The sequence below is a fragment of the Dasypus novemcinctus genome, chromosome 4, assembly GCF_030445035.2.
Source record: "Dasypus novemcinctus isolate mDasNov1 chromosome 4, mDasNov1.1.hap2, whole genome shotgun sequence".
Lineage (NCBI taxonomy): Eukaryota > Metazoa > Chordata > Mammalia > Cingulata > Dasypodidae > Dasypus > Dasypus novemcinctus.
This window is the reverse complement of record NC_080676.1, coordinates 3,320,562-3,332,434: the sequence shown is the minus strand read 5'-3', so window position 1 is coordinate 3,332,434 and position 11,873 is coordinate 3,320,562. Positions and strand designations below refer to the sequence as shown.

The 11,873-nt window shown below is 38.1% G+C and overlaps 1 protein-coding gene across 4 annotated transcripts in view; it reads right to left on the bottom strand.

Annotated features, from left to right (window-relative positions):
• Positions 1–5,717: 5,717 nt before the first annotated feature.
• The window catches only part of CEP63 (centrosomal protein 63), an 81,541-nt gene continuing 75,385 nt past the window's right edge, over positions 5,718–11,873 (bottom strand). For 2 of the 4 annotated variants that reach the window (XR_011648560.1, XR_011648563.1), the window contains one exon: positions 5,718–11,799. The gene's annotated coding sequence lies outside the window, so the exon portion shown is untranslated. The remainder of the gene's footprint in view (positions 11,800–11,873) is intronic. The other 2 variants (XR_011648561.1, XR_011648562.1) reach the window with 1 other exon arrangement.

The window sequence follows — 11,873 nt, the reverse complement described above, 5'->3', positions numbered from 1 at the left end:
GATTTACAGTTCCATTCCATTATGATTGGAGAAGGTGCTTTGTGTAATTTCAATCTCTTTGTATTTATTGAGAGCTGCATTGTGCCCTAACATGTGGACTGTCCTGGAGAACGATCCTTGGGCACCTGAGAAGAAGGTATAACCCACTGAATTTGGATGCAACATTCTGTATATGTCTGTTAGGTCTAACTCATTTACCATATTGTTTAAATTCTCTGTTTTCTTGTTGATCTTCTGTCTAGTTGTTCTATCTAATGATGTGAGTGGGGTGTTGAAGTCTTCAACAATTATTGAAGAGATGTCTATTTCTCCTTTCAATTTTGCCAGAGTTTGTTTCATATATTTTGGAGCACCATGGTTAGGTGCATAGATATTTATAACTGTTATATCTTCCTGGTTGATTGGCCCTTTTATTAATATATAATGACCTTCTGTATCTCTTATAAACTTTTTGCATTTAAAGTCTGTTTTGTCTGATATAAGTTTAGCTACCTCTGCTCTTTTTTGGTTACTATTCACGTAAAGTATCTTTTCTCAACCTTTCACTTTCAGTCATTTCGTATTCCTGGGTCTAAAGTGAATTTCTTGTAAGCAGCATCTGGATGGTCATGTTTTTTTATCCATTCTGTCAGCATGTATCTTTTGATTGGGGAGTTTAATACATTCATGTGCAATGATATTACTGTAAATGCACTATTTACTTCCACCATTTTATTCTTTGGTTTTCATATGTCATATCATATTTTTGTCTGTCTTTTTACTCTTTTGGTTATCCTTTTTGCTATTCTTTCTTCTGTACTAACCTCCAAACTCTCTGTCCTGTCTTTTTCTTTCAGGTTCTAAGGCTTCCTTTAATATTTCCTGCAAAGTTGGATTCTTTTTTGCAAACTCTCTTAGTTTCCGTTTGTTTGTGAATATTTTATATTCACCTTCATATTTGAAGGACAATTTTGTTGGATAAAGAATTCTTGGCTGGCAGTCTTCTTTTCTTTTAGTATCCTAATTGTGTTCTCACCTCCATGGTTTCTGAAGAGAAATCTGTGCTAAGTCTTACTGGACGTCCCTTGTATGTGATGGTTTGCTTCTCCCTTGCTGCTCTGAGAATTTTCCCTTTTTCTTTGACATTTGACATTCTGAGCAGTACGTGTCTTGGAGTAGGTCAGTTCAGATTTATTCTGATGGGGGTACAGTGTGCTTCTTGGACATGTTAAGTTCATTTCTTTCATGAGAGTTGGGAAATTTTCAGATATTATTTCCTCGAATACTTTCTGCCCCTTTTCCCTTCTCTTCTCCTTCTGGAACTCCCATGACATGTATGTTGTTGTGTTTCATGTTGTCATTCAATTCTCTGAGCACCTGCTCCATTTTTTCCATTCTTTTCTCTTCTTTCTTCAATTTTAACTGTTCTGTCTTCAGTACCACTTGTTCTTTCTTTTATCATTTCAAGTCTGCTGTTGTAGGTCTCTAACGTGTTTTTTATCTCACCTAATTGTGTCTTTCATTCCCATGAGCTCTGTTACTTTTTTGTTCAGGATTTCAAATTCTTCTTTGTGCTTGCTCAATGTCTTCTTGATGTCATTTATCTCTTTAGCCATATTGTCTTTCAACTCATTAATTTGATTTTGGAAATTTGTACACATCTCACTGAATAGTTCCCTAAAATTCTGTGTCTCTTCTGGGGCTTTGATTATTCCTTTTCTTGGGCCATGTCTCCTATTTTTAGTATGGCTCATAATTTTTTGCTGATATCTAGGCATCCGATTAGGATGTAGTTTACTCAGATGCTCAATTTCGTTCTCTTTTGTAGGAATTTAGTGGCAGGAGGCTGCGTATTACTCCTGCTCTTTGATTCTTGACTTGACCTGGATTGTTAGGATTGTCCATGCTGGTTGCTTAAAACTGAGCAGTGGACCCAGTAATCAGTTATAGAGTCACTTCCTAGGGTCTTGGGAGGGAGGCTATAGAGGCCAGAAAAAGCCTCTCCTTGTTTTTAATTTTCTTGCATGCACCTTTTGGTCAGCCAGCAGATGGCTCTCCTTGGCAGCTCTCAGGTCAGTGCCTAGTGGGAGTGTATTTGTTCCAACACAGATCAGATCAATGTGATAGAGCTTCCTGTCAGGAAGCTAGGAACCTTGTAATTCAAACTTTTTCTGAGATGGTTCTCCAGCCTTCTCTGGCAGCCCCCTCCCTTTTCCCTGCTAGGAAACATTTCCGCTCCCCTCTGAGTCCTCAACAATCTGGCCCAGTTGGGAGAGAAGGCGATTGGGATATTGATCTCCTTGCTGGCTCCAAGGCCAACAATGGCATGGCCCCTCCTGGAAGGGCTCCTGGGACACAGCAGACCAAATTGTGAGTCAAAAGCTGAGGCAGCCTTAGGCCGTGTCCCTCTCTCTCTACTTTCCTGGGGTGGTAGGTTCCTGGAGGCCCCTGTGTCTGTTGCCCCACCCATCCTCAAGTGTCCTTACTCAGGAGGCACATAGCTGTGCCTGGGTGCACAGAACAGCAGCTCTTCCTGCAGTTGCATGGGCCCCTTGTCTGTGGTGGGCAGTGGTACCTCTGCAGCTCTGTGGAAGGAGATGTCCAGGTACTACTGCTTCTCCATGGTCACATGGGCAAGCCCAAGATGCTGATGTCATCTGTCAGGCTTGCTTCTACAGGGGTTGTAAGCTGCCTGGTCAAACCTTGCTTTCTCTCGTGGAGCCTCAGGCAGGGAACTTTGGCCACCCCAGCCTTGCTACCTCCTGCACAGGACTTGACCAAGACTCTGGTGGAATGCTCCAACAGTAGATCTCCAAGATGCTCAAAGCTACTCTATAAAAAAAGAAAAAACTTGCCCTGGGAAAGGAGGTTTGTAATTTCAACCCATTTAAAGACTAATTTCTTAGATTCTCAGGTGAAACAAACCCAAGTACCGTCCCCTCTAAACAAGTGACTGAATGTTCACAGAGAACCAGACTGACCAAGTACGAGCAAAAATATAAGTAAGTTCTAAGCTTTAAATTCCATAGACCCGAGGATGGATTTCAGAGCTCTAGGAACTGGATGGAAAAAATGAACATCCTTCTTTTCAATTACCTCTAACTGGAATTTAGCTTTTCTTCCTTTATGAACTTAGGCCATAAACCACAGTAGTGTTAGAAGTACCTGTGACTTTATTCCATTAGAAATCACAGATATTTTCATACTATATTACAGTTGTTGCAGACATCTCAAAATATCATTTACAGGCATCACTGCTTCAAGAGTCTAGTAGGTCACAGACATGCCACTTGGTCTTGCTTTTTAATGAATTAATAAAGAAGCACATATATTATTAGATTGCAATCATGCTTTTCCTGAGTTTGGCTAACTGGATGTCAATAAACTATAATTGGTTTTCTTTTTAATGTTATGTATTTTATTTTAGGCACTTAAAGTCATTATTCTGGGAAGCGGTCCAGCAGCTCCACCACTCTGCCAAAGGAGTCCATAACACACAAAAGGTTAAGAACCTGTATTTTGATACTGGTCTTTTATAATTTGTTGCAAATGTTTACAATTCAAGGTATTTATGGTAGGGTGATGGATGGGGGCCCTGTATGAAGTTATACATGTTTGTTTTGTATGTTCACAACTTTTACCATACACGTATTGTTTAGTATGTTCATGTATGAATGACATATTTCAACAAAATTTTTTAATGAAAAAAAAAAAGCAACCAATGGATTCAGAAGCAATAGAGAAGGCAGGAGAGGGGTTCTGGGCAGTGGGAGGAAGAGAGGCAGCTCCCAATTCCATGCAGGGCTGACCTGGCCCTGGGGGATATGGCATACTTGGCGTTTTTTTAAGGAACTCTTACTAGCACTTTGAAACTGTATGGATCTCTGGAAAACAGTTGAGAAATGTGAATCTAAGGTATGACTGAGTCTGGAAAGACAGTGGAATCTCTTATCATTTTGGAATAAAATAAACAGATCGAGTGATGTCTCAGTTAACAATCACGGCTCTATGCAGGAGGTAGCAGGTTGAACATAGCAGCAATCCAGAACTCTTCCTATCCTTGGCTCACAGTCCAGCTCGTACTACTAGGAAAAGGCTGCTCCTAGGGTTCCAACATGGACTGAGGGCCTGTCAGCCAGGGGGTGGCAGTGGGAAGGTCGGGAACCATGGGAGAAGCCACTGGTTCAGAGCTGCTGCTCTGGTGGCTTCCACAGGGTCCTGCACAGGTAGAGTATAAGCTAATGTTAAGAGCAAGACCTGGGAGCAAATATGGCTCAAGCAGTTGAGCACCTGCTTCCCACATGGGAGGCCCCAGGTTTGGTTCCTGATGCCGCCTAGAAAAAAAAAAAAAACCAACAAGAAGCAAAACAAAAGGAAAAAACAACTGATGGGAGCCGATGTGGCTCAGTGGTTGAGTTTTACCTTCTCACATGTGAGGTTCAGGGTTTAATCCCAGATACTTAAAAAAAGGGGGAGGGGCAGGGCTAAGCTTAACTGAGGCTGAAGAGACTAGTTGGTAGATAATCTTGCCTTGTTTGTGGTATTTTAGGCTGAGGATCATAAATACATGTCCCAGATTCCAGAAGGATTCAGGGACTGGTGGTTTGTTTTGTTTTATGCTACACATCAGTGGAAGGAAAAATGCAAGGGTTGGCCCACCAAGAAGCCCTCCTTGTTTCCTAAAAGCCAATGTTGCAGGAATCAGGACAGCTCTGAGATCTTGCAAGTAACTAATCCACACTGGATGCCTTTCACAGGGGTGCCAGCTCTACAAAAGCTTTAGGCAGACTAGTGTTGAACCATGTCTAAGCAGTTGTTTTCCATACCCAAAGAAATGAAGCAGGCTTATGTAATGTATCCAGGTTTTCCTTCTCTATTTTGCCCAGTCATGCTTCTAGAGATATTGAGGGATGTGCCAAGGAATGTACCACAAGTCTATTGGATTTTAAAGGGTACTTATTTGAGATAGCTTTCAGTTACCAGGCCATAAAGCATAAGTTACTTCCTCTCCAAAGTCTGTTGCCACATGTTGGAACAAGATGGCTGCCAACATCTGCAAGGGCTCAGGCTTCCTCTTCCTCTTAAGGCTCCATGGTCCCAGTTTCTTCCAGCATCTGCTGGAGGCTGGGATAAGTCTTGTCTCTCTCCCGGGGCTCATTTCTCTCCAAGCTCAGCTGCTCTGGTCTCTCCACAAGGCCAGCTGTAAACTATCAGTCGAATGGCTTGTCTCTTTCCTCAGGGCCTCTGCCGTGTCTAATGGAGCCTTCCCTCTTTCCTCACATACCTGCTTGTGTATTTACTTCCCAGGGCTCCAGCATTACAACTCCAAACTCCTCCTTTGCCATGTCGTTTTTTCTGAGTCCCCACCCACCAGGAGGCAAAGACTCAATGTCCTACTGACATGGCCCAATCAAAGCCTTAATCATAATTTAATCAAGTAAGCATGAAACCTCTGAATTCAATACAATATAATATGTCCAGAGGAAAAGACCAGTTCACAATCATAATCCAATATCTATTTTTGGAATTCATAAACAATATCACACTGCTACAGCTATTTAAGCTCTCAGTGACATAGAGCTTTTTTTGATGGTTATTTCTCTCAATTGTACCTTTTAGGTACTGGACTACAGGGTGTTTTGCAAACAGATAACCATCACTCATAGTATACCAGGTATTATGTGCCTGTGTATGGGGTGAGGGTAGAGTTGAAGTTAGTGCATATAACAGATTCATAGTGTTTTTTTAACAAATCAATTTTATTGATACATATTAATAAAGCATAAATCTATCCAATGTGTACAATCAGTGGTATTTGGTATAATCATGTTGTGCATTCATCATTCAATTATTATTACAGCATTTTCATTATTCTGAAAATAAACAAAAAATCATTCTCTCAATCTTTCTATGCTTCCCCTGCTATACACAGCTGCTATTCTGTTTCCATCTCTCTAGTTTATTTGTATTTATATTTTGAAAAAACAGTATAATATATGCAATATTACCCACATTCATATTTTACATGAGGTTTCACAATGCTGTACAGTCCCATGTTACATTGTTTAGCTTTCCTTCTAGTAACATAAATGTCCTTATGCTTTCCCTTTCAACCACTGCCATACCCATATAACAGCTCTGCTGGTCACAAACACCAGATGTGCACTACCATTTCCATTAATTTCCAAAGATTTATAAACAGCATTTTAAACAATTCTGCACAGATTAACCATCAGCTTTCTCTACCCTCATTCTATTTTCTGGTGACCTATATTCTAATTATTAATTCCATGAGTTTACATAATATATTTAGTTCATAAGAGCACAATTCTACAGTATTTGTCCTTTTGTGTCTGGCTTGCTTCACTTAACATGCCCTCCTGATTCATCCATGCTGTCATATGCTTCATGACTTCATTTCTTCTTACAGCTGCACAGTATTCCATCACATATATATATACCACAATTTGCTTATTCATCTATTTATCCAGCCCATGGGTTGTTTCCATCTTTGGGCAATTGTGAATAATGATGTTATGAATCTCGGTGTGCAGATGTCTGTTCATGTCACTTCTTTCTTCTGGGTATATACCTAGTAGTATATTGCCAGGTCCCATGGCATGTCTTTAGGAACTGCCAAACAGTCTTCCACAGTGGCCGTACATTCTACATTCCTGTCAACAGTGAATAAGCATTCCTATATCTCCACATTCTCTCTAACACTTGTAGTTTTCCAACTTTATAATACTGGCCATTCTGTTGGGTGTGAAATGCTATTTCATTTTAGTTTTGATTTTCATTTCCCTAATCGCTAGTTACAGTGGACATCATTTTATGTGTTTTTTTCACCATTTGTATTTTTTCTTTTGACAATTGTCTATTCAACTCTTTTGCCCATTTTTTAATTGGGTCATTTGTCTTTTATTGTTGAGTGGTAGTACCTCTTTAAATATCACGGATATTAAACCCTTAACAGATATGTGATTTCCAAATATTTTCTCCCATTGTGTCAGCTGCCTTTTCATCCTGACAAAGTCCTTTTAAGTTTAATTTTTAGGAGTTCCCATTCTCCATTTTTTTCTTCTGTTGCTTCTGCTTTTGGGTATAAGGTTTAAGAAACTACTACCTACCGCGAGATCTTGAAGATGTTTTCCTACATTTTCTTCTAGGGGTTTTATGATTATCACTTTTATGTTTAGGTTCTTGATCCATTTTGAGTTCATTTCTGTACAAGATGTGAGATAGAGGTCCTCTTTCTTTCTTTTGGATACGGAGGTCCAGTTCTCCCAGCACCATTTGTTGAATAGACTGTCTGGCCCAGCTGGGTGAACTTAACAGTCTTTTAAAAAATAATTTGACTGTAGATATGAGGGTCTATTTCCGAGTTCTCATTTTGGTTCCATTGGTCAATCTGTCTGTCTTTATGCCAGTACCATGTTGTTTTTACCACTGTAGCTAAGGAGTATGCTTTAAAGTCAGGAAGTAAGAGTTCTCCAGCTTCATTCTTTTAAAAGATATTTTGGTTATCATGGGCCCTTACTTTCCAGATAAATTTGATAATTGACTTTTCCATTTCTGCAAAAAATGCTGTTGGGCTTTTTATTGGGATTGCATTGAATCTCTAAATCAGTTTGGGTAGAATTGACATCTTAATCTTAGGCTTCTAGTCCATGAACACAGAATGTCCTTCCATTTATTTAAATCTTCTTTTAGCAATGTTTTGTTAACTTGGTTGAGTTTTTTCCTAAATATTTGATTCTTTTAGATACTATTACATATGTAATTTTTTTCTGATTTCCTCCTCAGATTGCTCATCAGTAGTGTATATAAACACTATTGCTTTTTGCATGATATTCTTGTATCCCAACACTTTTTTGAATTTTCCTATTAGTTCTAGTAGCTTTGTTGTGGATTTTTTCAGGATTTTCTAGATATATGATCATATGTTCAACAAACAGTGCAAGTTTTACTTCTTTCTTTCTGATTTGGATGCCTTTTATTTCTTTATCTAGCCAAAATACTCTAGCGAGGACTTCTAGCCCAGTATCAATTACAGTGGTAACAGTGGGCATCCTTGTCTTGATCCTGACCTCAGCAAGGAAGCCTTCAGTCTTTCACTGTGGAGTGCAATGCTAACCATAGGCTTTTCACTTATGTGCTCTCCACATTAAGAGAACTTCCTTCTATTCTGATCTTTTGGAGATGTTTTATCAACAAAGAATGGTGTATTTTGTCAAATACCTTTTCTGCATCAATCCAGAGGATCATGTGATTTTTCTTCTTCAATTTATTAATGTGGTTTTTTACACTCATTGATTTTCTTGTGTTGAACCACCCTTGCATACCTAGGATAAAACACAATTGATCATGGTGTATAATCCTTTTCATTTGCTTTTGAATTCGGTTTGCAAATATTTTGTTGAGGATTTTTGCATATATAGTCATTAAAGATTGGTCTGTAATTTTCTTTTTTGTAGTATCTTTATATGGTTTTGGTATCAAGGTTATGTTGCCTTCATAGAATAGTTTGGTAGTGTTCTCTCCCATTCAATTTTTTAGAACTTGAACAAGATAGGTATTAGATCATCCTTTTGAATGATTGGTAGAATTCACCTGTGAAGGCATCTGGTCCTGGCCTTTTCATCTGTGAGAGGTTTTTAATGACTATTTTCTTTACTTGCAATTGGTTTATTAAGGTCTTCTGTTTCTCCTAGGGTCAGTGTAGGTTGTTCGTGCATTTCTAGGAATTTGTCAATCTCATCTACATTGTCTAGTTTTTCGTGTACGGATGTTCATAGTATCCTCTTATGACCTCTCTTATTTCTGTGGGGTCTATTGTGATGCCCTCCCTCTCATTTCTGATTTTATTTATTTGCATCTTCTCTCTTTTTCTCTTAGAGTCTAGCTAAGGGTTTGCCAATCTTGTTGATCTTCTCAAAGAATGCCCTTTTGGTTTTGTTGATTCCACTACTGTTTTTTTTTTTTTGTTCTTGATTTCATTTATTTTTGCTCTGATCTTTACTATTTCTTTCCTTTGACTTGGTTTGGGATTAGTTTGCTGTTCTCTTTCTAGTTCTTCTAGATATACAGTTAGATCTTCAATTTTAGTGTTCTTTTTTAATGTAAGCTTTGAGGGCTATAAATTTCACTCAGCACTGTTTATGCAATGTCATAGGTTTTGGTATGTTGTGTTCTCATTTTCATTCAAGATATTTACTGAATTCCTTGCAATTTGTTCCTTGATCTATTGATTATTTAAGTGTGTTGTCTAATCTCCATATATTTATGATTTTTCTTTTCTGTTCATTATTGATTTCCAACTTCATTTCATTATGATCAAAGAAAGTGTTTTGTATAATTTCAATCTTTTTTAAATTTATTAAGACCTGTTTTATGACCCAGTATTTGATCTATTGTGGAGAAGGATCCATGAGCCATTGAAAATAATGTATATCCTGTTCTTTTGGGGTCTATGTGCTCTATAAATGTATGTTAGGTCTAGTTCATTTATCATGTTATTCAAGCTCTCTATTTATTTATCCTCTGTCCAGATGTTCTATCCAATACTAAGAGTGGTGTATTGAAGTCTGCAAATGTTATTGTAGAGACATCTATTTCTCCTTCAGTTTTGCCAGTGTGTGCCCCATGTTTCTTGGGGCACCCAGTTGAAGAGCATAAATATTTAATATTGTTGTTTTTTCTTGGTGAATTTCCCCTTTTATTAATATATAATGACTTTTTTCATCCATTATAAACTGTTCTGCATTTAAAATATATTTTGTGCATATTAGTATTACTACTCTAGCTCTTTTTTGGTTGCTATTTAGGTGGAATATCTTTCTCAGCCTTTCACTTTCAACCTTGTTGTGTCCTTAGGTCTGAGGTGAGTCTCTTGTAGATAACACATAAATGGCTTATATATATATATATATGGATAATATATGGATATAAGGATATATAAGGATAATATATATATATAAATATCCTTTCTATCAGTCTATGTCTTTTAATTGGGGAGTTCAAGACATTAATATGCAATGTTATAGCTATAAAGGCATTGCTTCCTTCATCCATTTTGACCTATGGTTTTCCATTGTCATATCTTACTATTGCCTATCTTTTTACCCTTTCATTTACCCTTCCTAATAATCTTCATTTCTAAACTCTTCTCAGCTTTCTCTTCTCCTCCATGGTTTTTAATGCGAGATTAGCACTTAATCTTTTTGAGGTTCCCTGGTATGTGATGCTTCGCTTTCTCTTGCTGCTTTAAGAATTCTTTTGTGATATTTGTCTTTCTGAATAGTAGGTGTCTCAGAGTAGGTCTACAGATTTATTCTGTTTGGGGTGTGTTATCCTTCTTAGGTATTGATATTTATCTCTTTCATAAGGGTTGGGAAGTTTTAGGTCATTTTCTCAAATATTCTTTCTGCCCCTTTTCCATTCTCTTCTCCTTCTGGGACACCAATAACATATATTTGTGCATTTCATTTTGTCATTCAATTCCCTGAGACCCTGTTCCATTTTTTCCACTCTTTTCGGTTTTCCTGTCTTTTCCTGTTCTGATGTTCTATCCCTGAAATCACTAATTCTCTCTTCAAGTGATTTAAATCTGCTGTTATGGGTCTCAAAGTAATATATTTTCAATCTCATTTATTGTGTCTTTGATTCCCATAAGCTCTGTATTCTTCTTTGCAGGCTTTCAAATTGTTCTTTATGCTTACTCATTACCTTCTTAACTTCCTTTATCTCTTTAGCCATATTTCCTTTAATTCTTTGAATTTATTTAGGAGATTTATGTGATTATCATTGATTAGTTGTCTTAAATCCTGTATCTCATTAGTGTATTACGTTTGTTCCTTTGGCTGGGCCATCTCTTCCAGTTTCCTAGTATGGCTTGTAATTTTTTGCTGATGTCTAGGCATCTGAATATGTTACTGAATTTACTCTGATGGTCAATTTCTCTCTCTTACCTAGTGTTTTTTGCTTTTATTTTTTCATAGCTCTTCTGATTTTTGGTTCAACATATTCTAAGTCTTTAAAATTGCTCAGCTTAAATTATCAAAATAAAACTAGGGACTCACTAATGGGGCACAGATTTTCTCCCAGGAGTTGGGGCTAATAAGAAATCTAAAAGCAGTTTTTCTCCTTCCAATTTCATGGCTGGCCAGATGGTATTCATCCATAAACCTTTCCATGGAGGTGTTTCTTTCAACCTCCACTTCTCAGTGTTTCTGGTCTGCCCAGAGTCAAGATTAAAAGCAGACTCAGTTGGCAGAATTCAATGAAGATAAGCCCTCTGAGTCACCCTCCCTCTTCCCTTGTTAACAGCTAACAGCTGTTAGCCACCACCGTCTTCCTAGAACTCCCTCCATTTCTTTCAATACCTAGTATTTTAGTTTGCCAAAGGGTTGCCTATGCAAAGTAACAGAAATGTGTTGGCTTTTATAAAGGGTATTTATCTGCAAGAAAGGCATAGTTTCATGATCATGAAAAGTCCAAGTCAAGGAACCATAAGAGGTACTTTCTCGCCAAGTCAGCTGCCTTGTGTTAAAGCAAGATCGCAGGTGATTTCTGCCTGGTCCCTGCCTTTCCCCCAAGCTTCCTCTCAGGCTTCACTACTCTGCTTTCTTCCTGATTTCAGCTGAAAGCTGGTATACAGCAAGTTTCTTTCCGGACCTCCTGCATCAGCCTTGGCTGATCCACTCTCTCTCAAGTTCAGCTGTAAGGTATCAGGCATATAGCAAGGTTGGTCTCCTCTTGAACTGATCTGTAGGCCAAGCCTACTGGGTGCTTTGTGCTTAAGCAGTCTCCTCTCCCAAACTGCAGAATCAAAATAATAGTTTACTTTTTTCCCTGTGTCTGTCCATGTAAGTCTGTTTATATCAGACCCAGCA